This window comes from Cyprinodon variegatus, unplaced genomic scaffold (assembly GCF_000732505.1).
Source record: "Cyprinodon variegatus isolate N-32 unplaced genomic scaffold, C_variegatus-1.0 Scaffold101, whole genome shotgun sequence".
In the NCBI taxonomy this organism is placed as follows: domain Eukaryota; kingdom Metazoa; phylum Chordata; class Actinopteri; order Cyprinodontiformes; family Cyprinodontidae; genus Cyprinodon; species Cyprinodon variegatus.
Genome location: NW_015150554.1, coordinates 809985 through 834683, shown reverse-complemented (window position 1 = coordinate 834683; position 24699 = coordinate 809985). Strand labels below are relative to the sequence as shown.

At 37.0% G+C, this 24699-nt stretch overlaps 1 protein-coding gene across 3 annotated transcripts in view; it reads left to right on the top strand.

The window, feature by feature from the left end:
• LOC107084467 (glutamate receptor ionotropic, kainate 5-like) overlaps window positions 1-24699 on the top strand; it is a 271088-nt gene that overhangs the window by 2798 nt on the left and 243591 nt on the right. For all 3 annotated transcript variants that reach the window (XM_015374355.1, XM_015374353.1, XM_015374354.1), the window contains exon 2: window positions 10571-12339. The gene's annotated coding sequence lies outside the window, so the exon portion shown is untranslated. The remainder of the gene's footprint in view (window positions 1-10570; window positions 12340-24699) is intronic.

The following is a 24699-nucleotide window of genomic DNA, read 5'->3' as shown; positions in this document are numbered from 1 at the left end:
TCCATCCATCCATCCATCCATCCATCCATCCATCCATCCATCCATCCATCCATCCATCCATCCATCTTCTCACCATTATCCCATCAGACTCACACTGGTGCTGGTGCCTATCTCTGGAAGTCTATGGGCGAGAGGTTGGGTACATCCTGGCTTTTGTACAATATTTCTTAATTTCAATCTAGATTATTCCCGTGGTTTGGTTTAAAAAAAAAAAAGAAAGACCAAAATACCAAAGTAATTTGCTGGTATCTATCTTTACCTGCCACTTTTATTGTATTTGTAAAATGTATTTAACAGCTTTAAACCAGCTTACATGAAAATGGAGAAACTGAGCTAATTGTCTGAGTAAGCTGTCATCATAATCAATACCATATAATTGAAAACCTTTAAATCTACAAATGTTGTTTAGAAGACAGCCCTGTTCAATGTTTACAATTAATTGCTGATTTTAGTCCAAAGAGAACCTACAAATACAATGTAAAAATCTAATAGAGATTTACCTTTCCAGACATCTGATCAAATTGATCTAAGCCAGGTTGCAAAAATAATTTTTTGTCAAGTAAAATAATGGTTGACAAATTAGAAACCTATTTCATTGATATGCCTCTGCTGCTGCACACATTTACAAAACTGCAACTAAGTGCTAAATAAATGACTAGTATTATCATTAAATCAAATAACACATGGTGCACACATACCACTGGCAAAACATAAAGAGTTAGGCTACCTACTTCATTATACTAAATGCTCCTGTTGATGACAGTTTGTATATCGTTTTGGTCGTTTCATCGATTCATAAACTGTGTTTATTGAACTGTCTTTTTAGGCCAACATTTTGAGGTGATAAAAAGCTATTAAAATATAAGAAATTCACATATGCACTCACACATTGATTTTGGCAAACTTCATTGTAGCCACAGCTGCCCCGGGGCTCACTGGCAGAAGCTAGGCTGCCATCCACTGGTGCCACTGGGCCCTCTGACCACCATCAGTAAGCAATGCAGGTGAAGTGTCTTGCCCAAGGACAAAACAACGTTTTTGCAGTTCTAGGAACAGCAAAGATACTGCGCAGAACCCTCAAGCTCCCAGGCCTCTGGTAGAGCACCTGATTTTGGAGGGGAAAAAAATGGGGAGAGACCCCCCACGGTGGGGGAGGAAGAGTTTATATATATATATATAAAGTCTAATCAGTTTGTGCCAGGATGTCTGGGGTCTGCAGAAATGTTAATTGCCCTTTACTGACTCTCTCAGATGTCTTAAATGAAGAGAAGGTCAGCTTTGATAATCATCTATGTACAACTACCTGTTGATACCAGCATGGACCTCTCCAGTTTATTGGATGAGCAAAACCAGAGAGTCATGGACATGCACAGGACAGACCAAATAATGGCAGAGATAAAGACAGTCAGCAGTTTTTTGGGGGTTGCCGCAGGACACATTGCCTCTGCTTGGACTTCTTCTGATCGTTTCATATGACCAGCCAATCCACTCCATCCATATGAAGACTTCTCATGGTCCTGGATCAGAGCAGTGATTGTGTTTGGTTGAAAATTTAACAAGTTTGCAACTGAAACATCTTCCCAGGCTGATCCAGTCATTTTTTACCAAAGACAAGAGGAGTACAGGTGGGGACTTGAAGATTCATAAAACTTATATTTATTTAATAGTAGCCAAACCAGCATTAGTTTTTGATGCTGACCAGCATTTTTATTCTTTATATTTTTTTTTTATTCCAACACTGTTTTTTAAAGCACCACCAATATCCTCCCCAAAGTGTCAGGAGACATACTTACATTTTTTCCTAATTAATCTAATTACTTTCGTATTGTTTCTTATTTCAGTCTTGAGTGCAACTTACATATGTCTTATATCTGTCTACTCATTTTTATGTCTGAAATTCCCCACCATAGGACAATGAAGGCATTTCTGATATTAACTGCTTTAAAGCAGTGATCCTATTTAAAACTATCTTTTAGAATTAACTGCATTCTCTTTTTCATCATATTTATTGTCTTCTTCTTCCTCCCTTGCAAAGATGACTGATAATTTGTGCAGTTCTGTACCTGACTCTGTGACAGAAGTATAAAATTGGCACAGGTCTCAGGTTTTGCTTTGACTACAGTATGTGTATTTGGTGTTGTGAGCCGCTCTCAAAGGCACCCTTTTAGAAAATAACCAACAACGTTTTACATCCAAACTGAATTGTGTATCGTAGGATAATTCACTTTTCAATTTCTACAAAAGACGGCATTTATGGGATGTTTCTTGGAAGGAAACCAAGAAAACCACTTGGATGTACTTAAATGGCCTGCTCCAAAAAAAAAAAAAAAAAGAGTCATTAACTGCTTTCAATTAGCCTTTAGGCATGGTTTGGTATTAAATCTAGCATTGAAGTCCCTTACAAAACCAGAAAGTATTTTAGAGAGGATCAAAATTGTATAAAAGCATCACTTTAGCCAAGTCTGTTCTGTTATTCAGTGATATAAAAGAGTATTCTATTACAAAAGTCAGGCTTCTCATGTGTTTTCATAGAGAGTGGAAAAATAGTCATATTGTGGCAGATGTTAGTTTCCCAAGGTTTAATACATGCATGCTTTATTCTGGAGTGAGTTACTGAGCTGTTGTCACTGCGGGTGACAGTTGATGGATTCGACTTTTGTTCAGTATGAGCATCAGTGGCGACAACAGGCAGCAGGTGCATGTTCAGTTCCTTCCCTAAAACTGTGTGAAGTGTTCTCTGTATGCCTACATACATGCCTTAAGCTGCACGTATGCATCATTTTATACATATATGCATATGTAGATAGTGCATGATTTCCGGCGATGCAAAGAGAAAAATGTGCATCAGTTTTATACCTCTTCAGTGGGAGTTTGCCCTAAACAACACACAACCCCCCCCCCACACACACACCCCACACATACTCGTCCTGCTATATATAGTGAGGACCATGTGTTGACTCCCATTGATTTCCATTGATTTCCATTGATTTTCAGTCATTTTCAATCAATTCTATGCCATAACCATAAAACTATCTAACATACCTCACCCTAACCCTAACCCAACTGACACCTTAGCCCTAAACATAACCATTAGCAAAATAGCATGTGAGGACCGGGAAAATATCCAAACGTCCAAAATGTGTCAACTGGTCCTCAATTTGATGGTGAAATTGGAAAAATGGACCTCACTCTGAGGGCTAGACAGGTAAACCCTGAAAGCAATAATTTATCTGTGTTTACTGTCTTCAGTGAGCAGCAGCAAGGGCTGCTGTGAGCCAATCCCTCCTCCAGCATTCAGGAAGAGAAGAGTAACTCACCCTGTTTCTCCATTGTGAAAAGCTTTCACTGATCACCCTGCTAAAATATTTAACCCCTTAAGCCCAGTGGGGTTCAGGAGTAATTTCCACCTGAAATTATCTCTATGGTTCAAATCAAGTACAGCTCCAAAGTGTACATGGTCCTATTGACAGACAGGGAGTACAGTATAGTTGTCAATTGTAAAAACCATTGTAAATATCCCTATTATTCACAGCTACACTAAATTTCACGTGGCAGAAAAAATGTACTTTGTTTTTTTGCTCTTGTTTTTAGACACAGGAATATTTAAGTCCCAATAGTTTCTGTGGGTGCAATCCAGGAAAATAAAAAACATAAAAAGTTACCTAGCCTTTTTGAAGTGATAGAATGCAAGAAATAAAATAACAAAAGGCAGAAAATGGTATGTTGACTGACTGAACGGGCTACTCATAGAGAACTGATAATTCCCTGCCAGTCGTGCATGACAAAATATTAATTAGCAACAGAAGTAATTATAGTGTTGTAAAATATGTTTGCCCTATTAACTTTTCTATTGCTGCTTCTTTTCTTACTTTACAATAGATGTTTCAGATCATCCAGTGAGTTCTGATGCCTGGGTAAATACAAAAGACACTTAAAAAATGACTTTTAGTCATATTAGTCTTGAGGTTTATGTTGGTTTATGTGAAAATGGGGGTGGCCTAGTAGTTAGTGCATAGAGCTTGGAATGCTGAGGTTGTAAGTTCAAAACCCACTCCCACAGACTGCGTCTCTGAGCAACCCCTGATTGCTCCCTGGGTGCCCCTCGATAGCTGCCCACTGCTCCCCAAGGGGATGGGTTAAATGCAGAGGTAAATTTCTCCAATGTGAGATCAATACATTTCAATTATTTTTATTATTGTTTAAAATAATAACTGGTTGTGTCATCTCATGGCAGCAAAAGCTGCTTTTGATTGGATTGTACTTAGTGGTAATGGGTTTTTCACATGGCTCTTGTGGAATTTTAGCTTGATCTTTTGAGTGATAACAGGGTGTTTCCTTGAGGATTTTCTGGTATAGTTAATAAATGTCTTTAGATGTGATGTCTTACTCAATTACTTAAAGTCTAACAGGTTGTATTGAACTGTTTTTTTTTTGACTATACGGCAGAAATTAGGCATGCAGTTGATGAAGTTGATTGACTGTTATTTTTTTATAGCAATAAAATTTGTACAGTAAAAAATACTACTTTGTACTGAAATTGTTTTATTCATCAGACTTTTTCACAACAGTGTTCATAATGAGAATAACACTAAAAGAGAAAATAAAACTATCCCAAAACAAAAAAGATATCTTTGTTATGTATCTTAATTCAAATTGCTGCAAAAGTGTTTTCTACAAAGTCACTACTTCTACAAGACGCCCCTGTTCTGATGTATCATTCTAATGAGACACAAAGACTGGATGTCTGTCTTTGAGTCAAAGGCAATTCAAAGCAGTGTCACAGGAAGGCAGTTTATTAAATAGACAGATGAAGAAATATCTCAACATAATGTGAGCAGCAATATATTTCCAAGATGTGTCATCTGATGGAAACAACATGGCTGTGAGTGGGTCACATTTTACCATACCTTAGTTTCTCTCTCTTTATTAACCTATTTGATGCCAACATCCATGCATCAATCCTCACTCCTCAATCTGTGCTGCGGTCATTTTGTGCATGGATGGACATTCGTCATGTCTTACATGGCAGACAACATCAGTTAAAAACTATATTGCCCCTATTTGAAAGGCCATTTGCACCAAGGAGCGGGCTGCTATTTGCAGCCCAGAACAAGCCATCACAGTCAATGTCCAGCTGAGGGGGAGATGTCAGACTCTGCACTCGTATGTTGTAATTATAAGTACAGTATGTGTCGACAGCACTTTTAACAAACTGAATGTGAAAGAAATGAGTGGTGCAGAGGGAGATAAAATTGCAAGCTTTTAATTAGAATTTATCTTCTTTTGTTTAGACTGGGCCGATGTAATGGGACTACCGGTACACTTTCGAGAAAATTATAGAAAACAGTACACAGACACAGTGTAATAGACTTAAATGTTAGAATTGTATGCATTATTCAAATAATAAACATTAAAAATACAATTACTTGTTAGTTTATTGAAAACTATTAAAATCTAGCTATAGATTTTTACCAAACATGTTTTGTCACTAGATTTGAGAATGTTTTCCACTGGAGAAGTCACATTTCCACTTTTTCGTATGTGCTTTGCAAAAAAATGAAAAATTAGAATAAAAAGATAAGTAAATGTAACTGTAGCTCACAAAAACTAACAAATTGGCACTGTGGGGATATTAAATGGTCAGAAGAGTAAAGGTTTTCTGTCACAGATGGTCCATGTCTCAGATGATTAGAACGAAGCGGCGGGACAAAGCAATAAAATTGAAATAGCGCACAGCAGGAGGTCAGCTGATGTGAATGGGAACAAACTACTCATCAGAGATATCTTGGAAACCTTTATATTCGATAAATTGCAGGCTTGTTGACGTCTCTGCTGAAGCCAATATTGTTTAGCTGATAAATAAGCTTTTTGTCATGGAAGTAGATGTTTTTCACTCAGAGTATTTGTTTCTCTTGGATTATACTTAGCAGCACTGAAAGAAAAAAGCTATTTATCATTTTTTGCCCGAGAAGATTTTGTCACTGTAAAGGAAAAGCAATACACAATGGACATTTTGCTTACTTTTTCCAGCTGCTGATAAACCATGTTTGGAATGCTGGTACTATTTGGTCTCCAGATTATAAAAGCAAACCAATTAAAGTCGTAGTAAACAGTGAATGGGCTTTGGGGTTGACTGAAATACTTCTGGTGTAATTATCGGCACAGTATAGTACTATTACTATACTCTACTATACTCTTTTATTGTTCTGTTCTACAACATATTTTGATTTTTGCATTTCTAAACCTCAAACAATTTTTTGATTGAAATCTTTATAATGGAGCCAATGACAGTAGCAAAAACTAGGAATCTGAAAAATAACCAATTCTTACAGTTAAAAATCTGAAAGAAGTGATGCCCTCTTGGTGAAGACTTCTTGGTGCATTGCTACTGCAAGTGCTTCAGGGTATATAAATTACCCAAGTACATCAAGAGACTGAACATTTTGTCCTTTCTTTTTATCATTTTAGTTCAATCTATGGTGGTTTTGATGGGGAGTTTAGGCAAAGAGAAAGATATCCCTTTTAATGTCTGTATTGTTCGGCCAAACTGTGGGGGTTTGAAGTAGGACAACACAGAGACAGGCTCGTACTGTATGAGCAGCAAGGTGATGGTGATTCAATAATGTAAGAAAAATACTTCAATCATGCCAAAAATAGTTATTAGGAGAAGAAGCATGGACTGAGAATAAGGCAGAGTAATACAGAATTGGGAAGAACAACATAAGGGTACAGCGATGTACAAAAAAACAAATCACAAGTTTAAACAACAGGTGAAACAGGTGAGTGGCAATAGCTTCACTTCATATTTATTAAGCACGATTATGGTTTCCGTAGATGATTACAGAAATGGCAAACCATCATGCCAAGCATTTGGAAACAGTGGAAAGGAAACTCCCCATTAACAGAGAGAAGCAGCAGAGCCATTCTTGAATGGCGAATTTCTTCTCAGAAACCAGGTCGTCTGCGTGTGTGTCATGGTTAATGCAGATATGTCTCCGCCCCTTTCGCAGACACTCTGCTGCACCTCTCCAAAATTTTAGGTGACCCCAGACAGTGCCCCAGACAGGAGGCATCTGATTGGTCAAATCTACATCCGCTCTACACTATACGAATGTCCTGTTTGGGACCTTACCGGCTTTTTTTGTTTGTACGACCGCCATTGTGAAAAACGACTCGTGAAGATGGACCAGCTAGAAGTGCGAGATGCGTGAGAACACCTGGATCCCCGCTCCTTTTCGCCCTCATGTTCCTACGTTGTCTCACAAACTTGCCCCTTGTGTTTTTCCACTTCCTCACCGCCTCGGCTGTATCTAGACCCACAGCTAGTTCATTATTGTCCCTCTTGCGTTGTGGAGTGGAGTAACAAAGCGCAGACCATTTTTCAAAATTGGGCCTCAATCAAAAATATCTGCGTCATACCTCCGTCAAGCTCACTGCGACACTGCTCGGGGAGTATAACCAGCCCTTTAGTGTGATTAGCCTCCTAATACCATCAGCTAAGGGTTTGCACAGACAAAGCATACACTGAAAAGGAACGCATAAGCACTGATCCAGCAGTATTAGGGAATAGGTTAGTAGGTGTAGTAGGTCCTATAGTGGTTTTATCTAAGACACAAGCAGACAAATCTGAATGCAAGTCTACAAGATAAAAGAGAGTTGACATAGTTGCCGTTAAAGCTCAGCCAATTACTATGTGTAAAGTTGACAGTATTTAGTTTCCAGCTTGAGGTGTGAAAGTATTAAGAAAGCTTAGCTCTTAAATCCTTTTGTTAAAAACAGTAGAAAACAATAGTAACTCCCAATGAACAAAGAACAAAAATAAGCAAAACACAAAAGCATGAAGTTCTGTTAGGGTTAAGCAACAAATTGAATAAAAAAAAAAAAGAGAGAAAGGCTAAAAAAACTGCAATACACGGTTAAGGATGGCAGCACCAAAATCCAAGAAAATAAGGTTGTTTAAAAATGGCACGGCTGCATCTTTTAAAAAAATAAACTAAATACCAGAATTTTTTCTATTCATTAAAAGTAGACGAGGGGAACCTTAACTAACTATGGCTTATTGTTACGATGATTAGATATGGGCAATTTGAGAAAATAAATTACATTTCATGAGAACCCTTGTTGAATCTTTGCATAAAAAGTTGATTATTTTCTCTACAGGATAATGTTGGTCTCTGCTATGCACTGTATGCACCTCCTGGTCAAGCTGTTACAGGCTTCTGGGTGAAGGATGCTACTATGTTTGTAGGGAGAGATTAATGATCAAATGTCTTAATGATTTAAAATAAAGCCATGTCAATCTAATGACATGTCGTTAAGTGAGCATTTGCTGTACTGTGAGTGGACAGCAAGTTTTGCATGCAATGCTGCATCCCATGAGGCTGTCTTAATCTTAGGAGGTAGACGTCACAGAGCCATCAGATGTAAGAATTATAGCTCTTTTAATAAACTATTGGATTTCTAGACCCAGGGACATTTTAAGATGTTTTTTTACTTTGCAGAATATGTGAGCTGAATTTAATTTTAGCATTTGATCAGTTTTGTCATTTTCCATTGTCTTTTGCACTGTGGGACGTCATCATATAAACAATAACTCTATGAAGAAAAAAATAACTATATGTACTATGATAAAAACCTACATTTACTGGATGAATGTCATACAAAGGCTTTAGAACTCTTTAGCATTTTATGTTAACCGAGTACAAAAGAATGAGAACAGCTGCATTTTGTTGATTTCTTGCTTTACCTTAACAAAGCTTTGTTAACAATAAATTGCATAAAATGCTGTTGGATTTACCTTAAATGGTGCCAGATTTTTGTAATTCTAAGTGGAATAATCACCATAATTCAGTACGTGGGTTGCATCTATATAGATTTTTGTCCAATACTGGGAAAGCCTATATTATTTCTGGTTCTTGTTTGATGGAACTGAAACAGAAAATTACGTTTTTGTTTTTTTGCCTTGCAGCTCACTTACTCAGCTGTGCTGCTGAACTCATTTTTTCCCCATGTTTTTGGCAAAGCCACTAGGCTGGATAAGATATTTATCAACTCACAATCTATAGGGAGGTGCATTCTGAAGGAGGGTAAAAAGAAATCTTCCTGTTGGTGAACGGCAGTAGAAAGGGGCATCTTGTGGCTAAGTCTCCACAACAACCTTTAGATGGTATCTTTATGCTGAGCTTGTCTCAAAAGCATACCAACAAAAACCCTATGCTGTTTCACCATCACATACATAGTGTAAAATGGAAACATGCCTAAGTCAGATGAAGAGTTTTGGCTTTGATCTAAATAAAATAGTTATGTGTCACTGTATTTCATGGCCACAGTTGAATGAGGGATCTACAGTATGATGCTGTGGGTCTGTGTCCTACAAAGGTCATGGGAAACATAGAAGTAAATGGGCTAGTGAGCTATTAGAATTACTAGTAATTTTATTATACCCATTGGGCGCCCTCTGCCAAAAAGCTGAAAATGCTAAATAATTCGGAACATATTTTAGCAAGAAAATGATCTAAAGCATTTTTGTAAATCAATACAGAAATAATATACCAGGCATAAAATAAACCCACCCCAGTCCTACAGGAAACACTTGTCATAGCATCTCAGAGGAGCTTGGTTGAATCCGAATACCACAAATTGGTAAGGAATCTTCAGCCGTCTGATGTGTGTCAGTGTTCACCATAAGTGTTGTCCAAATAGTAAAAACAAATGCAAGTTACACAAATGTAATGCATTCAGACTGAATGTGGTGTCCGCAGTGAGGGCGGTGGATTTACATAGTATCCTTATATAAAACACATGGGGAAGGGTGGTGAGGCAGACAGCAGTGAATCCCAAGTGGTGAGGGCGATCATTGCTCCGCCCTCACATTGTGCTACTGGATAGAACTGAGGTGTTGTTAAACACGAGCGCTGCATGGTTAGAGTGGAGTGGGGACTGCTAAAGTTGAAAATCTGAACTTTTTTATGAAACCGCTTCACAGCCAACCAGTCAGGGACTATTTTTTTAAATGTGATTTAAGTTAAACAAGTGCAGCAGGGACAAAGAAAACATTTTGAAACAGGATGAAAAAAGGAATGCTCTGAAGAGGTTTTTGGAATGTCCAGTCAACCTAACATGCAGGTTTTTGGACTGTGGTCAGAGGCCTGAAAAACCCGGAAAAAACACAGGGAGAACATGCAAGCTCCACATGGAAAGGTCCTGGTTTCCCCAGAACTCAAACCCAGAATCTTCTTGCTATTAGGCGATGACATAAGGCGTTGCTTATCACCATATCACCATGCTGCCCTCAATTCTGTATGCTTCAAGTTTATAAAGAAAAAACAACAACTCAGTTTTGTCTTTTGGGTAAAATATATATCACTTTATCAACTTATAGATTAGTTTTTTTTTTTTATAAAAAGTGTTTGGTATGAGATTATGGTACATAAACATTTTATCTACACATGAAATAAGTAAATATTTTCTTTGACACATATTTTCACTTCAGAATGGTTGTTTTACATGAAGCAGGGGCTGAAATTTACATTAACCTTAAGGTCTTGCCTTTTTATTGTTTTTACTGCAGATGCCATTGGATCTCAGACATCATTATCCAGAATGACAGAGACCTGAATCTTTGGGTGGACTCCACTACCTAGGGTTCCAACCACAGTTGATGCCTGCTGCCATTCAGCCAACCCACACTTCTTTAGAAGATCCATGTTGACTCTTTTTGTATAAGGACTCAATGGTCTCCAGCTGCTTTTTTGAGGAAATCAGACAGAGAAAGAAATGAAGGGGAAAAAAAGACTGCTAGTGTTTTGAAAAACTTGGTCCTCTGGTGAATTCCTCTTTCCAGGATCCTGTTTGAATTCTGTAAAGCAAAAATCTTGAACTGTCACCAACATCAAGCCTTGAGAAAGACTATGAAATGTAAATGAAAAAAAGCAAGTATAAAGGACACTTCTCCAAACAAGCTGCCCCACAATGTTGTCACAAAAGGTGACATGTGTCTCATCCTACCATGTAGCCACAAAAACCTATGGAAACCTAGAAACTTTTCTACCAAACCCTCAGCCAATTTAAAAGAGCTGAAAAACAACAGGGAATAAATAAACTTGGAGACTTCTCAAGTGCCACTAGATTATTATCAGCCCATGCACTTTCCATTTACATCTTTAATTTAAATTTTCTAAGTAATCATATTTTTAATTTATAGTGACAGAATCATGAATTCCTTCAGCTCTCGTATTTTCCACCACCGCTAGAGACACCTGCATCCAATTAACTACAGCTGATCCAGTTGTGGATTGTACTCAAGAAGAGGAGGAGGGATTTAATGTAAACAACAAAAAAGAAATTAAAGGCAACTGCAAACAAAGCAACAGCAAGAGATTTAAAGAAGGTGAAGAAGAACTCATTGGTCAACCTGGTATTCAATAAAAGGGAGGATCAGAGGGCAGCGGAGGATATGGCCAGATCAAGTTGCCAACACGCTAAGATAATAACTAGCTTAGAGTCAGTTGGAAAGATTGACTGCAGGCACCCAGAGTCTTGACTGATAGGCACAGGACTCATTGCAATTCTTTGTGCTGTGCGGAGCATAGCATCACAAAGAGTGCAAGAGAGAAGAGAAACTCTTGGCTGGCTGCCACAATCAGGGCCAATTAGGAGAATTTGATTATATGCCTTAATCTTGGCAGTCAGGTGGAAAAGCAGTCAGACAGAGAAAGAGGAGGCTGAGCAGGTGCCACCGATACACACCATTATCTCTGTCCATCTCTAATTGAGTTTTTTTCTGCCCCTGTGAGTGTCTCATCTCCAAACAAGAGCTTTAAGTGGTGGAGGTTCCTCAAGAGAAAACAGGGGGGAAAAAAGAAGAAAAACACATTTCCATTTGTGTTTTCCTTAAGAGGACAAGGACTTTTTTTCCACCAATCTCCCTCATCTCTTTAAACCTATGTTCCCTCCCTCAAGATTTATAATCCCAGTTTGGACCTTGTCTCTTCTGGAAGTTTCCGTGCAGCTTCCTCTATCTCAATATCGAGGCTGAGATAAAAGCCAGAGAGGAACTAATAGACATAAAAGGGAAGAGAATTGGCGTGGTACTGAATCTGTGGAGGACACAGCAGACTTATTTCCTTCCTCAATCTCAAACAGCAAGGGTATCTTGCCAAGTGTCCCAAAAACTGTGCTTCCTCTTTTTTAAATATCTTCCTTTCCCTTGGAGAGTTTTCCTCTGCTCCCCTCCTTGTGGATCATAAATTCTATCCTGGACTTCACCAAGATTAAAGTGGCCCTAGTTATCCAAGGAAATCCTTTGATATTGGCTCCCGGTGTTGTCATCTTAATTCTGTGAGTATTTTAGACATTCTTTCTATTACCATTGTCCTGCTTCATACTCTCTGTCACCTGTTTCTCCAATATTGTTTGTAGACATCTGATGACTGGGAAGACTTGCTCTGCCATGCAACATCCCCGTAGCTCAGTTGGGTTTGATGCTGTATACATTATTCATCTTCGAGTTCTTGCTCTTCTAATTCATTTTCTGAAGTGTTAGTTTCAGACCTATATCTTTCAACCCCCCGCCAGGTATTTGCATCTGATACCCAACTAAGATGAAGGTACATATATAAGGGTACAATTTATAACATTAACAAGAAAATCAGAACATGTGACGGATGTGTTTGCCCAGTTGTGTCCTATTATATTTAATGTCCTGACAAGAAATACAGTGCAGAATGTTTGCTTTCAGTTTGCATTTGAGTACTGCTTTTCTAGTCATAGTTGTGATTAATAAGAAAACCTAAATGCTGCCTATCAGCAGGTATTAAGATTAATAATTGTCGGCAATGAATTCCCGTTACCACAGTAAAATGTTATCTTAAGGCTTTTGTACATTTTCAGCTGACATATTGAAAGAGAGTGAGGGATTTTGCATTAACAAAAATGAGTAATATGGGTCTCATGTGTCTATTTTATTGACTTGAGTCCAACAAACACAAAGGTAATTTCCTAACATTGTTGTCAGGTTATAGTATGAATATTTTAATTTACCTGCACAGGACTGTTTGTGGAAAAGATTTTTCATATGGACGTCAAGCTTTTTATCACCACTCCAAAGACCCTATTTCAGAGTTAAATACCCATTTGTTTTACTTGTCTGGGATTGCTGTTTGTAATCTTAAAATACCATACATGTCCTGACTAAATCTAGTACGTCTCTTTTATTTTCGGTGAGAAGCATGCTGGGAGTGAAAATAACATGGTGGCAGGAGCAGCAGCATTAACCGTTATCATTGCCAGACACTGAAAGATGGGTGGTAATTTTTTCTGAATGACATGTCACTCTCATGGTGTCACACACAATCGCTACCTGTTGGAAAGCTTTCCATGCTTGCTGAGGTGAATGCGGATAGACTGCTGCTTTGTGCCAACTGATGAGAACATTTCTTTTGAGCACACCCTCATCTCCTTGATTTCACACATCTTGACCATCATAACCTCACTGCTTTGAATCACATTTGAGATCAAAATCACAGTGAAGCTCCTTGCTCTCCTTTCTGATTTTCAGCCTCTCGGGAACCTCCTGGTTTGTGTTCATTTCTATCAAATTCAATTTCAGGTGATAATTGATTTCAGTGACTACAGTTTTTTTTTTTTTTTGTATTTCACTTTCAAGATAGTAATAATATTGAAACGTCATAGCTTTCGTCCAATCAATAACATAGTGGCATATCTTTTCTTATGATAATTTTTTTTATGTATATTCTATTTTCTTTTTTGTCTCAGTCTGCTTTTTTGTACTGATGCTTTTGTGTTCTGTGGGTGTCATTCTTTCCTCTTTTACAGTAAATTGAGGAACTGACAAGTTTATTAAAAAGATTAGGATGTGTCCTTGTTTGACATAGCAACCATTTTCATCTTGTTTACTGAAAAAAATCTTACCCTGATAGGTGTCCTTGAAAATGTAACACAAAAAACAATTTAAGGCCTATTTAAAAAAAAAAAAAAGAAGTGCTTTTTAGTTGATGCCTTATCAGAATGTGACCACCTGTGGTTTTAAGTGTTTTTGCCTGAAAAGACTTACTCAAACATGAACACGATTATGATGCCCTGTTTGAAACCATTCAGGGTAAACTGCACCCTTTGGAGAAAAAAGAGCATCTCTAATAAACCTCATAAATACTTTTAACTGTGATAAGACAAAAGGTTTCATTTAATTATTAAATGTTTTCTTGTGTGTGAAACTAGCAAAGGTGTTGTAATGATGTGCATAGTGTGAACAGATGCCTTTATAACGTTTTTTGTTGAATTAACCAAAACGATGACAAAGACAAACTTGACGAAAACAATCTTGAAAAATTATTTTACTCATCTGCAGGAAAAAAAAAACATAGTTCAAATAATAACAATGATAACCATTATGCCTACATGCAACTCGCAAAGAAAGAACAATGTTTTTGTTTTTTTTGATGAAAGCTGGATTTTCACCCTCAAACATCTTTCACCAGTAACAGTTTCCTACAAGCTGTCAGACACTAAAAACTTACATTCCAAAGACCCACAAACACATTTTTCATTCAGCTTTTGAAATAGAGGTAAGCAAAGTACAGACCTCTCTATCATATGCACAATAGGCTTCTAATCTACATTTAGTTTGCAAATCCTAAATTGTGCAAACTACAATAGAATGTGTATGCTTTTAATGGATGGGTTGCAGTTAATTTGGTGCACAAAAACTGGTTCAGACTGCCCTGTTTGAATGCAGATTTAGCATGTGATACTTGCTATAGACATGGAGAATTTTGTTGAGCTGAATGTATTTATTTTGGACATTCCAAAAGTTTCTGTTATTTTCAACAGCACCTGCACAGAAGACAGGTATGATTGCTCTGTGTATGCAGAACGAGCACAGGAAAAATTATTTTCTCTCCAAATGTAAAAATGAAAAAAATAAAAATAAAAAATCTGATTTACTGCCTTAAAGGAATAGTAAACCCAAAACATGATTAGCCTTCATTTTCTACTCACCCCCATGCTGAACAACACTCTGGAGTACTTTTTTGATATCTCAAATGCATCTGGAGATCTGGGAGGCTTCTTGCTGTCTGCTGACATTCAAATAATGGAGGTCTATGGTGACCGAGACAGAAAGGTCCATAAAAGTCCACAAAAAACGTGTCAATATTCCTCCATACTGCTCGTCCAATGTATTCCAAGTGTCCTGAGTGGGTAGCATCCAGAATTTACTCGAAACGAAGTCATTTAGAATGTTTTAGAGCATAAACAGTAGTGTATAGGATTTCCTGAAAGCGCGCACATGCGCGCTCACGACGCTACGGAAGCCGGCAGACCAAACCAGCGCATTCAGCTCGGCAAAGAACTCATGCTCTTCCTCAACACTGAAGTCCTCAGACATTTTTCTTTCGTTGTTTCTTTCTTTGCACAGGTAAACAGCACATTTCTTCTTCTACGCTTGCATTATCGGCAGAGCAGACGCTGAATGCGCACTTTCATCTGGTTTGGTCTGCCGGCTTCCGTAGCGTCGTGAGCGCGCGTACTTTGTGGAAGCTGGATTTTTTTTCAACTCTCCCGGCCATTCAAGGAAGTTGTTTAATTTTATTAAAGAAATATCTCTTAGAAAATCACTCAAACGATCTTCCAAAACTCTTTTATTAATAATGGGGAATATCTTCTTTTCTTTAGCTTAAAAAAAAAGGGGGGGGGTTGCTATTCTAGCAGAAAAAAAGGAAATTGTATCTGAACAAAACAAGACAAAGTTTTAATTGTATTTTATCTAACTAGTCATAATCATTCCTAATACATAACCTGAATACTTCAATGGCACTAAAAAACGGATTAAAACTGAGAACTTTTTGCACTTCACTTTGAAATAAACACATCCTCATATTCTTGAGGAATGCCGTTTGTTAAATACGTGGTTATTTAAATTTTGCAAATTACCTTTCCACTTCTCTGATGAGTGATTAAAAGTAAGAATGGACACCATCCCCAGAACTCACAATCTCTAATCTCACTTGACAGCACATTAAAAGATCTTCTATGGGTGACACCCCTAACTGTGATGATGGGAGGGTATGATCCATCTTGAAATAAGTAAATATAGTGTTTCATTTAATTTTTCATAGAAGATATGTCATGGCTTCTATTTGTGACTGCCTCCCAATAAGCACTTACAGTAAAATTTCTCTTGCAGCAATAACAGCAGACCTTGTAATGGTCTTTGTAATGATTTGCCAATTTTCAACTCTTTTTGGAACGTGTTAAATAGAGACAAAATCACTCATCCAAGCTCAGTTACATATTTGATAAATCACCTTACAGCTGATAATATTATTAATTTGGCTATCCTCATCCCAACAGTTTGCACAATCTGATTATTAGCATATTTATAAAGAAACTGATTAGACGTGCTTGTTTTACTAATTTAACAGATGCAATCCTTGATGCAACTGTTATTTAATTACTTTTTTTTATGTGTTTTAAGATATAAAAAAATGAAATTAGGCCAAGCCCTACAGGTGTTGATGACAGAAATGTATCAATAAAAAGTTTGGATTGACACTGGACCTAATTTAACATTTAAATTATAATCAGTTACTGGTCTTTTTTAAGAGATCATATTGTATATATTTTTCAAGCAAGCCTTATTTTGGAGATTCTAAGCAATTTAACATTGCTAATATACTGATCTTAATCTTCACTTCAGCTTTATATGTTCCTCCTTATACGTCTTATATCCAAATTCACTTTTTTCCTTTTAATTTTGCTTGTTTTCTCTACAACTACTTTCCCTTGGTCCATTTTCTTTAAATCTATCATCCGAATATTTTCCTCCTAAATCTTCCCCTGCTTCCTTCCCTGTGTTGAAGTGTGTCATTTTGGGTGTTTAGAATGGAAGCGCACTCCCCGTATTCAGCCTTTCATTTCTTTATGTTTGATTTTAGTAGAGGCCTCAGTAGTAATGTTCCTGCGTGGGAAGTTCGAATCAATAAGGTTTTATGCAGCTGTTGGAAGTCTGCGTGTGCCTATTTTGTCTGTGCATGCAGCATGAGCAAATATTTCTGTGTATTTGAGGTGTTTTATTGACTGAGTGTGTGCTTGTGTATGATGAGAATTCTGATTAAAAATAGTCCTAAGGAGCTGAATGTTGAGCTGAATAAAAGCTGATTTGTAGATAACTGAAAAATATTTTTTTCCCGCAATGTGTTGCTTTGTAACAAAAATTAAAAGCTTCTACTGGCATACTGCACACTAGCCCTCATATAAACATCATATCATTTAAGACCTTTGCTTCTGTCATCACTTAAGGCGGCAGACTCAACACTATTGTTCATCTCTGGTGTACATTATCTCATCTTTTAGCACATAACTTGTGTGAATGGTAGTCTTCTTAAATGTGAGCTTTTTGCATACATTTTACTAAAAAGGATTGTTATTATTTATGTATAGTTTAGATAAAAAAGAGAATTTTGTGTATTGCAGTGTTTATCCAACATTCTCAAAAGTTTTGCTACCGATATTTCACTTTATTTTGCTTACAGTGTCAGACTTGAACTTTTAGACATTTAAAATTCTACAAGGAAATAATTAAACCAAATCTGGTTGTAACTGGAAAATACTTGTCATGGTTGGATATTACCCATATGCCATTAAACTCACAATCACTGAGAAACTTTGACATGGAATGTCTCTGCTTTCAAAGTGTGGCCCATCCATCTTGACTCGATTAGACTCTGCAATCAGTTGTGGATCCTAAAGAGCCTCTGTCTGGGGACACTATTACCTGCAGTAAGGAATGGTGGGGAAAGATAACGATTATGGATCCTCCATCATATTTCCTTCTCTCGACTCTCTGCTTATACCGCAGGTGGTAAAAACTCAGTGGAAAGAGGTCTAAAGGGAGTCAAACCCCCACCTACTCTGTCTGGGCTGTGTGCTGCATTGCATTGATAATTGAGGGAGCTATATTGATGTCCTGCTCTGCAGCATTAAGGAAAATCACCGCAATCTACTGTTATTGCCTAAGACTGAAAGTGGACTGCTTTAGCACACAGAATTGTAGTTTTGATGAGACTTCTCTCTGTTAAATTAGAGTCTAAAGATTAAAAAGATTTGCATCACAGGATGCAAGGAACGATAGAATTCTTCTGTTGGTCTAAAGACTTAGAAAAAGTCAAACAGAGTGTTTTTAATAAGGAGATATCCTTACTTTTTTCCTAATAAGATAGAGTTAATCTAAATAACTAAAGATAAAGAAGGATTACAGTGTTACTAAGAGTTGTTTTGTCTGTCTATATATGTGTATTAGTGGTGGGCATAGATTGATTTTTAAAATCTAAATTAATCTCACTGTAATCTTGGAATTAATCTAGATTAAAATGGCTAATTTGATTCCTGCCAAAGGGATTCATGAATCAGATTTAGAAATATTTAGCATTGCATTGAAATCCATTGCAGGATTTTTTTTTCTTGCAGTGATACCTTTACTGAAGACAGAAAAATAAAATTGTTAGTACAAATAAGATATTATAATACAATAAAATAAGGGTAAGAATAAAGTAAGATAAGGATGATATGTGTATGCTAAAGGATAAGTAAAAGTAAGTCTTTGTTTTTACAAATCCAGCTCTCCTAGTTCAGAATGCTGTCAGAATGGTGCTCTACTATCAAAAATGAGGTTTTACAAAATTGTAAGGAACATTAGTCTGAGTAGTTGAGACGTTCTTCTCCATTATCATTAAAATGCAAATTATAATAAGTATAACAAGTAAGAATTCATATTTGCTGTGCTCTGAGTGACAGAGGTCAGTTTTGAGGATATCTTTAACTCTTGTTAACATGTTGAACTAATTTCTCCCAGCTGTGGTGTGGCGCTTTCAGATTGCTCTGAAGCTGGTTGTTACCTTACATTAATTGCTCCTCGGGTGATGATTACATAAGGTCAACTTCTGTGCTAAAACACAGGAAAAAATGAGATAATATTCAGTGTGGATGTTGATTTATATTCAACCTTGAAAAGGTAATTTCTCACTTAGGAGCAATTGTGTCTCTAATAGAAGCATGGCTGCATTATTCATTAAGTCCCCCAGAAATCTGACTAGACTGTAATCAAGTGGCTGGACTCTTGTTTTGATAAATGCAATGGAAGAGCTGTTAAGGCTGTACAGTAAAGGTAATTTGATTCCACCGACAAAACATTTGAAATAACAAAAAAAGTAAACAACATTTTAAAATATTAAATAAAACTTTTTAAAAATTGCCCCCTTTCTCTCTCTTTCCCTCAGTTCTTATATATCAAAATATAGAAGAAAACTCAAATGCTTTTGCTGTCAAATATCTTGGCACCCAGTAAACAATAGGAATAGCCTCGGATGTTAATGTTTGTTTATCTGTGGTAACTTCTTGTTTTACTTGTTGGTTTACTTTTGTTTTTCTGATAAAGATCACGATACCAGGCATTTAATCCGCTGCGTTTCTGTACAAAATACATTTGAAAGACAAATCCAGCTTAGGGAAAAAGGTATGGAGGTGGTGATGAACAGAAATACAGCAATGTAGTTTGGTTCAGAGATACAGAGACATATCTCGATATGTTAATGCTTTTCCTGATTGGTCCAGCCTGGTTGATTACCAGTAGATTTCAACAAAGCAACACACCCACTATTCTTCTTACCAAAGGAAACCCTTATTTTCATCTATACCCAAACGAAAAACAGAAAATCTATTTCAGTACATATTTAATTCTCTTACCTTTTTTTTCTGATTACTTGAAAAGTGTAGTTATTACTTTAGTTAACACAAATGTCCAGATCAATTCAGAGGTATGATGATGATGATTCACATATCGCATGTCCTTATCAAAATGCAAGCATTTTTTTTATAATATCTGTCTTAGACTCCACTCTCCTTGTCTCTGCCAGACAATTACATTTTAAATAGGCTATCTTGGAATGTGTGCCGTCCCTTTTATGCCCTTATGGTAGATGTCCTGTAGTGAGGTGAAGTTTATGCATTCAATGGACTGTGCAATCTTAATCACATGCTATTTGTTGACAAGTGTTGGTAGAAGATGTATGTTGAGTGATCGGTTCAGTCAGGCTGAAGAAGTAGAACTGCGGGAGGGTGCTGTAAATCCGTCTCTGCTTGTTGATGAATGGAGGGCATTTTACGAGCCATGCGTCTGCCTGAGGGTTCTCTGTGAGAAAAGAAGCTGATCTTCTAAATATAGAATGCAGTGTATACCAAAAAAGTGAAGATGTTGGTTTGTAAATGCCAAGTATTTTTAAACAAGGATGAAACAGAAAGCAAGTATGATATAATTTTTTCTGGATTAAAGTTAATGAAAATCAATTTAGATTATAGTCATAGCAGCTAACTTTTTATGTAATTTGTCTGGAATTTAAAAACTACTAGGTAAGAGTGTAATAAGAGCTTCCCATTGAAACTATAATTTCAGTAGCTTAGCAATTCTAAACTGTACCTGCTGTACCTGGGTTAGCTCTAGAGTACTGCACCTTAACAAATTCCAGTCTAAATAATCACACATTTTCAAAAAAAATATATTTCTACAGCATTTTACAAAAGCCAAGACAAGGAAAAAGAAAGTACGCAGCATTCAAAGACCCTAGCAAACAATGAGAAACAAATTAATATATCACTATGCTGTAATATCAATTTAAATTATTAGTTAAAAACTAGTGACTATTAACAATTACACACAAAAATAGAAACATATTAATGTCTTTTTTTTAACAATAAAAGAAACATTACAGCTAGATGATAAAGTCTATAGCTTTAGTAATCTTCAAAAAATGAAAGAAGCAAGTGTAAAACTAGTAATGTTCTACATTTGTAGGATTTATCAGTAGATGTGACCTGGAGGATCATATCAAGAGTTTTGTTTAACCTTTCCATTAAGAACATTCAGAATTATTTCCTGAAGCCTCTTTTATGATCTTGTGATGAGACCTACTCAACTAAGGCACTCAAGTAACACTTTTAAGAGCAGAATGATATAAAGCAGTGGTGTCAATCTTAAATCCTCGAGGGTGTCTGATAACTTTTAAACGAGTCCCTTGACCTACACACTTGAAAAAAGTAGCTTAACTACTTCACCAGCATGCAGTCAAGGGCTCAATTGGAATGCCTCAAATCACTGAGGACACTTAAGCCATTGTGGAGGTGCATCTGAGTTTACCATAATACAGTAAGGGCTATCTGAATAATGCTGACAGTTAGGGAGGAACTAAGAGCAGGAAGCAAAATGCTTGCTAGTGCAGATGCAAATAGCATTGGGAACTCTTTATGTCTCTAGCAGTTGGGTGTGTTAGATTTCAGTGGCTGCGTCTTCCAGGGACCCAGTCCAGATAGACGAGGTCCTTTAAGGTCTGTGAAAATTAGGAGGCCGGAAGAGTTTAGGCTATGGATTCAAACAGGTCCAGCCTTCTCCGGCTTTCACCGCTCGTACGCTCTGTGGCCTCTAAACCATTACAGTTGACACACAAAGCAGGCAAAGAGTTGATATTGAACGTTTCTCTACTGTTCTGGGTGCTAATAACATTTTCGAGGAGCTTCAGCAGCAGTATCATCATCAGGAATATCAGATTTGTAGTCACTACACTCCAGAGATATTGGAATCCGAAGTTAAACATTTACAAGCCATTTACACAGGGACAGATAAAAACATTTCAATTAACCAAAGCTTACTTACCACATATCTGACTCAATAACCATTAAAACAACTATTTTCATTAATTTCAGACGGAACTATTCAAATACTTGTGTTATATTAAACTGCACTTACAATATTCACTACTGTTCACCGCCTTTTACCTGTGAACACAGGATTTTTTTTTGCTTGGACTTAAAATGATTCACAATATACAGAAGACAACGGATGATACACTGAACCTATCCTACAAAACGGGCATAAAGAAGGCTACATTTTTCGGGCACATTAGGAGGAGTCTTCCAATCCAAACAGGCCATGGCGGCATCCTATAATGTAATTGGCCCACAAATCTGGACTTCGGGGGGACGCAGCCACTAAATTTGAATTCAGTAGTTCTTGGAGCTATACGGTTACCCATAATGTTTTTTTGTGACAGGAAATACATTATTTCATGACAAGTACTCTGTGGCACACATGTAAATGTACAAACCTTCATTTGGGTTTTATAACCAAGAGAGTTTGCTGTTCACAACATTTGGGTAACCATGTTTTTTGTAGTTCTCTTCCAGAGGGTGGGTTTCTGTAGTGTAATGACATCTATGAGGCTGTCTGGATTCAGCACAGCAGTCCAGAGATCATTTCCTGCCCTTGATAGTGTTCTTACTGTCGAACCTGCGAAAGGTGAAGTCATGGAAATTACAATTTGTATTGAGCCAAGCTATGCAGAGCTCTGCTATCAGGCTCAGACCGGAGTCACTTGTGCTGAAAAAGAGAAACCTCTAAAAGTTACAACAAACAGCCCTCTTGAGACCCGTGTGAGAGAGTGTGAGACCACTGATCTAAAGAGTGATCAAAATAAGGTTTTATTCAACCTGGTTGAGGGTCCATTTAGATCACACTTTAAATTCATGATGCATACATGTCCATCATGCACTGTAATCACACAAAAGACTCTGACCCTAAAATATTAAAATATTAAAGTTTACCCAGCCCTGATTCCAATGTACAGTAAAGGTAAGGTGGTATTACATGGCCAGTGTGATGTGGTGAAATAGTAAAAACAAACATTTACAGCAACACAAGCTCCTAAATAAAAAAACAACAACAAAAAAAAAACACAAGGGATGATCCTCCAGTGTCCATTTAATCTGAGACATGTTATTCCGTAAATCTGGATTATGACATAATGAGAAGGGTGTGCAACAACTTTCCTTGTTTTAGGAGCACCAAATGCATTCATACAATGTGCATAAAGATTAAAATACAAAGCTAACTTACAATGTGTTTAAAGCACTGTGCGGACTGTAATCTCACCCAATTAGTTTGTATAAGTAAAAAATAACAGTGACTTTTTAAGGGATTTTCATGATTATTATTTGCATAATTACACCCCATAAAGGGATTAAATGCAGAGACCAGATAAACTGAGGACCTGAGAATTATACCAGACATAGATGCAAAGGTTCAGAAGATTTATTAAATATAAACACCCTGGATAAGAGCACTGACAGGAACCATGGGGGAGGTAGAGACAGATTAGAGGCTGGGATGATTTGAACGATTTCAAGAAAACTTCAAGAAAGATCCACATACATTTTCAGAATTCTTTTTCAGAAAAGTGTTCAGAAAAGTAACTAATTATAGTAGGTGGTTACTTCTCCAAGAAAAAAAAAAAGTCACTGCATTAGTCACTCAGTTACCACTGCTCAGTGAAAGTAACTAGTTTCTACTAGGGAGGAAGTACGTGTTGGATCAGCAAAAGCTGACCTGCATAAACTGCTATGAAACTGCGAAGTGTGAGTTGAATTCCTAAAAAGCAGATAAAACAAAAGATTGAAAGACATCAGCAAATGATCAATAAACATGATTTTAAAAACTGGGTGAATAATTTGACCACAATTTATTGTTCCATTATCATCCAGCCATAGTTTCATATACCCTCAAGTGCTCCAATAAGCATCTACAGAACCAGAGATGTGAAAGAGGCTAAAATGGCTTTATTGATTTTTTTTTTCACAGCCTTCCTCTTAAATCAGAGCTTTGTTTTCCTAGTTTTTAATTAACATGGGAAGCCCATGTTCCTTTTTAACAATAAACCCCTATACAAATAAAATTATATAAAAAATGATAAAAACAAAACAAAACATTGGTCTATGGTCTAAAAGGGTCATTTAAGGAGAACAGCTGTAACATTTTAGATATATACGGTATATATATATTTTTACCATAGCCAGAAGTCTGCCTTTTTCCTTTTATCAACTCATATGTTGTTAGCTGAAAAAACTAATCTGTGTTCTGCCAGTGTATAAATGTTAGAAGATTTTGTAACCACTTGTTATATCCAAACAAAACCTTTTTTTAGGTTCACATTTTCGGTACACCCTATTTGATTGTGCAATTTGCTCCAACAATCTTGACACATTTCTAGTGTAGTCTTGTAGAGCTGCATTATATTCTGTTTATTAACACTTACTTTGTTTTTAGTTTGGTCCTAGAGGTTCCACAGAACCAGAGTCCATTTTTTCCTACTTTTTTAATTTTGAATCCCAAACACTCGTCTGCATATTTATTCCTTTAAAAGGGTAGGAGTTGCGGTCAAGGTATGCGGTGACGCAGTTACCTAAAGAGATCTGTCAACAGGTGAAAACATTAATGAACAGCTTTCTCTCTATTTCTTAGCCATTTTGTGTATATAGCCCCTTTCATTTCTAGGGATTTTGAAAGCCCAGGTAGGGGGGCTTTGGTCCTTTCTGGGTTTTTAAAGGGGTAGGGTTTTCTATAGGTGCAGTGCTTTAGTGAAGGTGAGTGTACAAATGTTTTACATATCCTACGCTTGTCATGAAATACATTTTAAGATACACTATATTGCCAAAAGTATTTGCTCACCTGCCTTGACTTACATATGAGCTTAGGTGACATCCCGTTCCTAATCCATAGGGTTCAATATGACGTCGGTCCACCCTTTGCAGCTAGAACAGCTTCAACTCTTCTGGGAAGGCTGTCCACAAGGTTTAGGA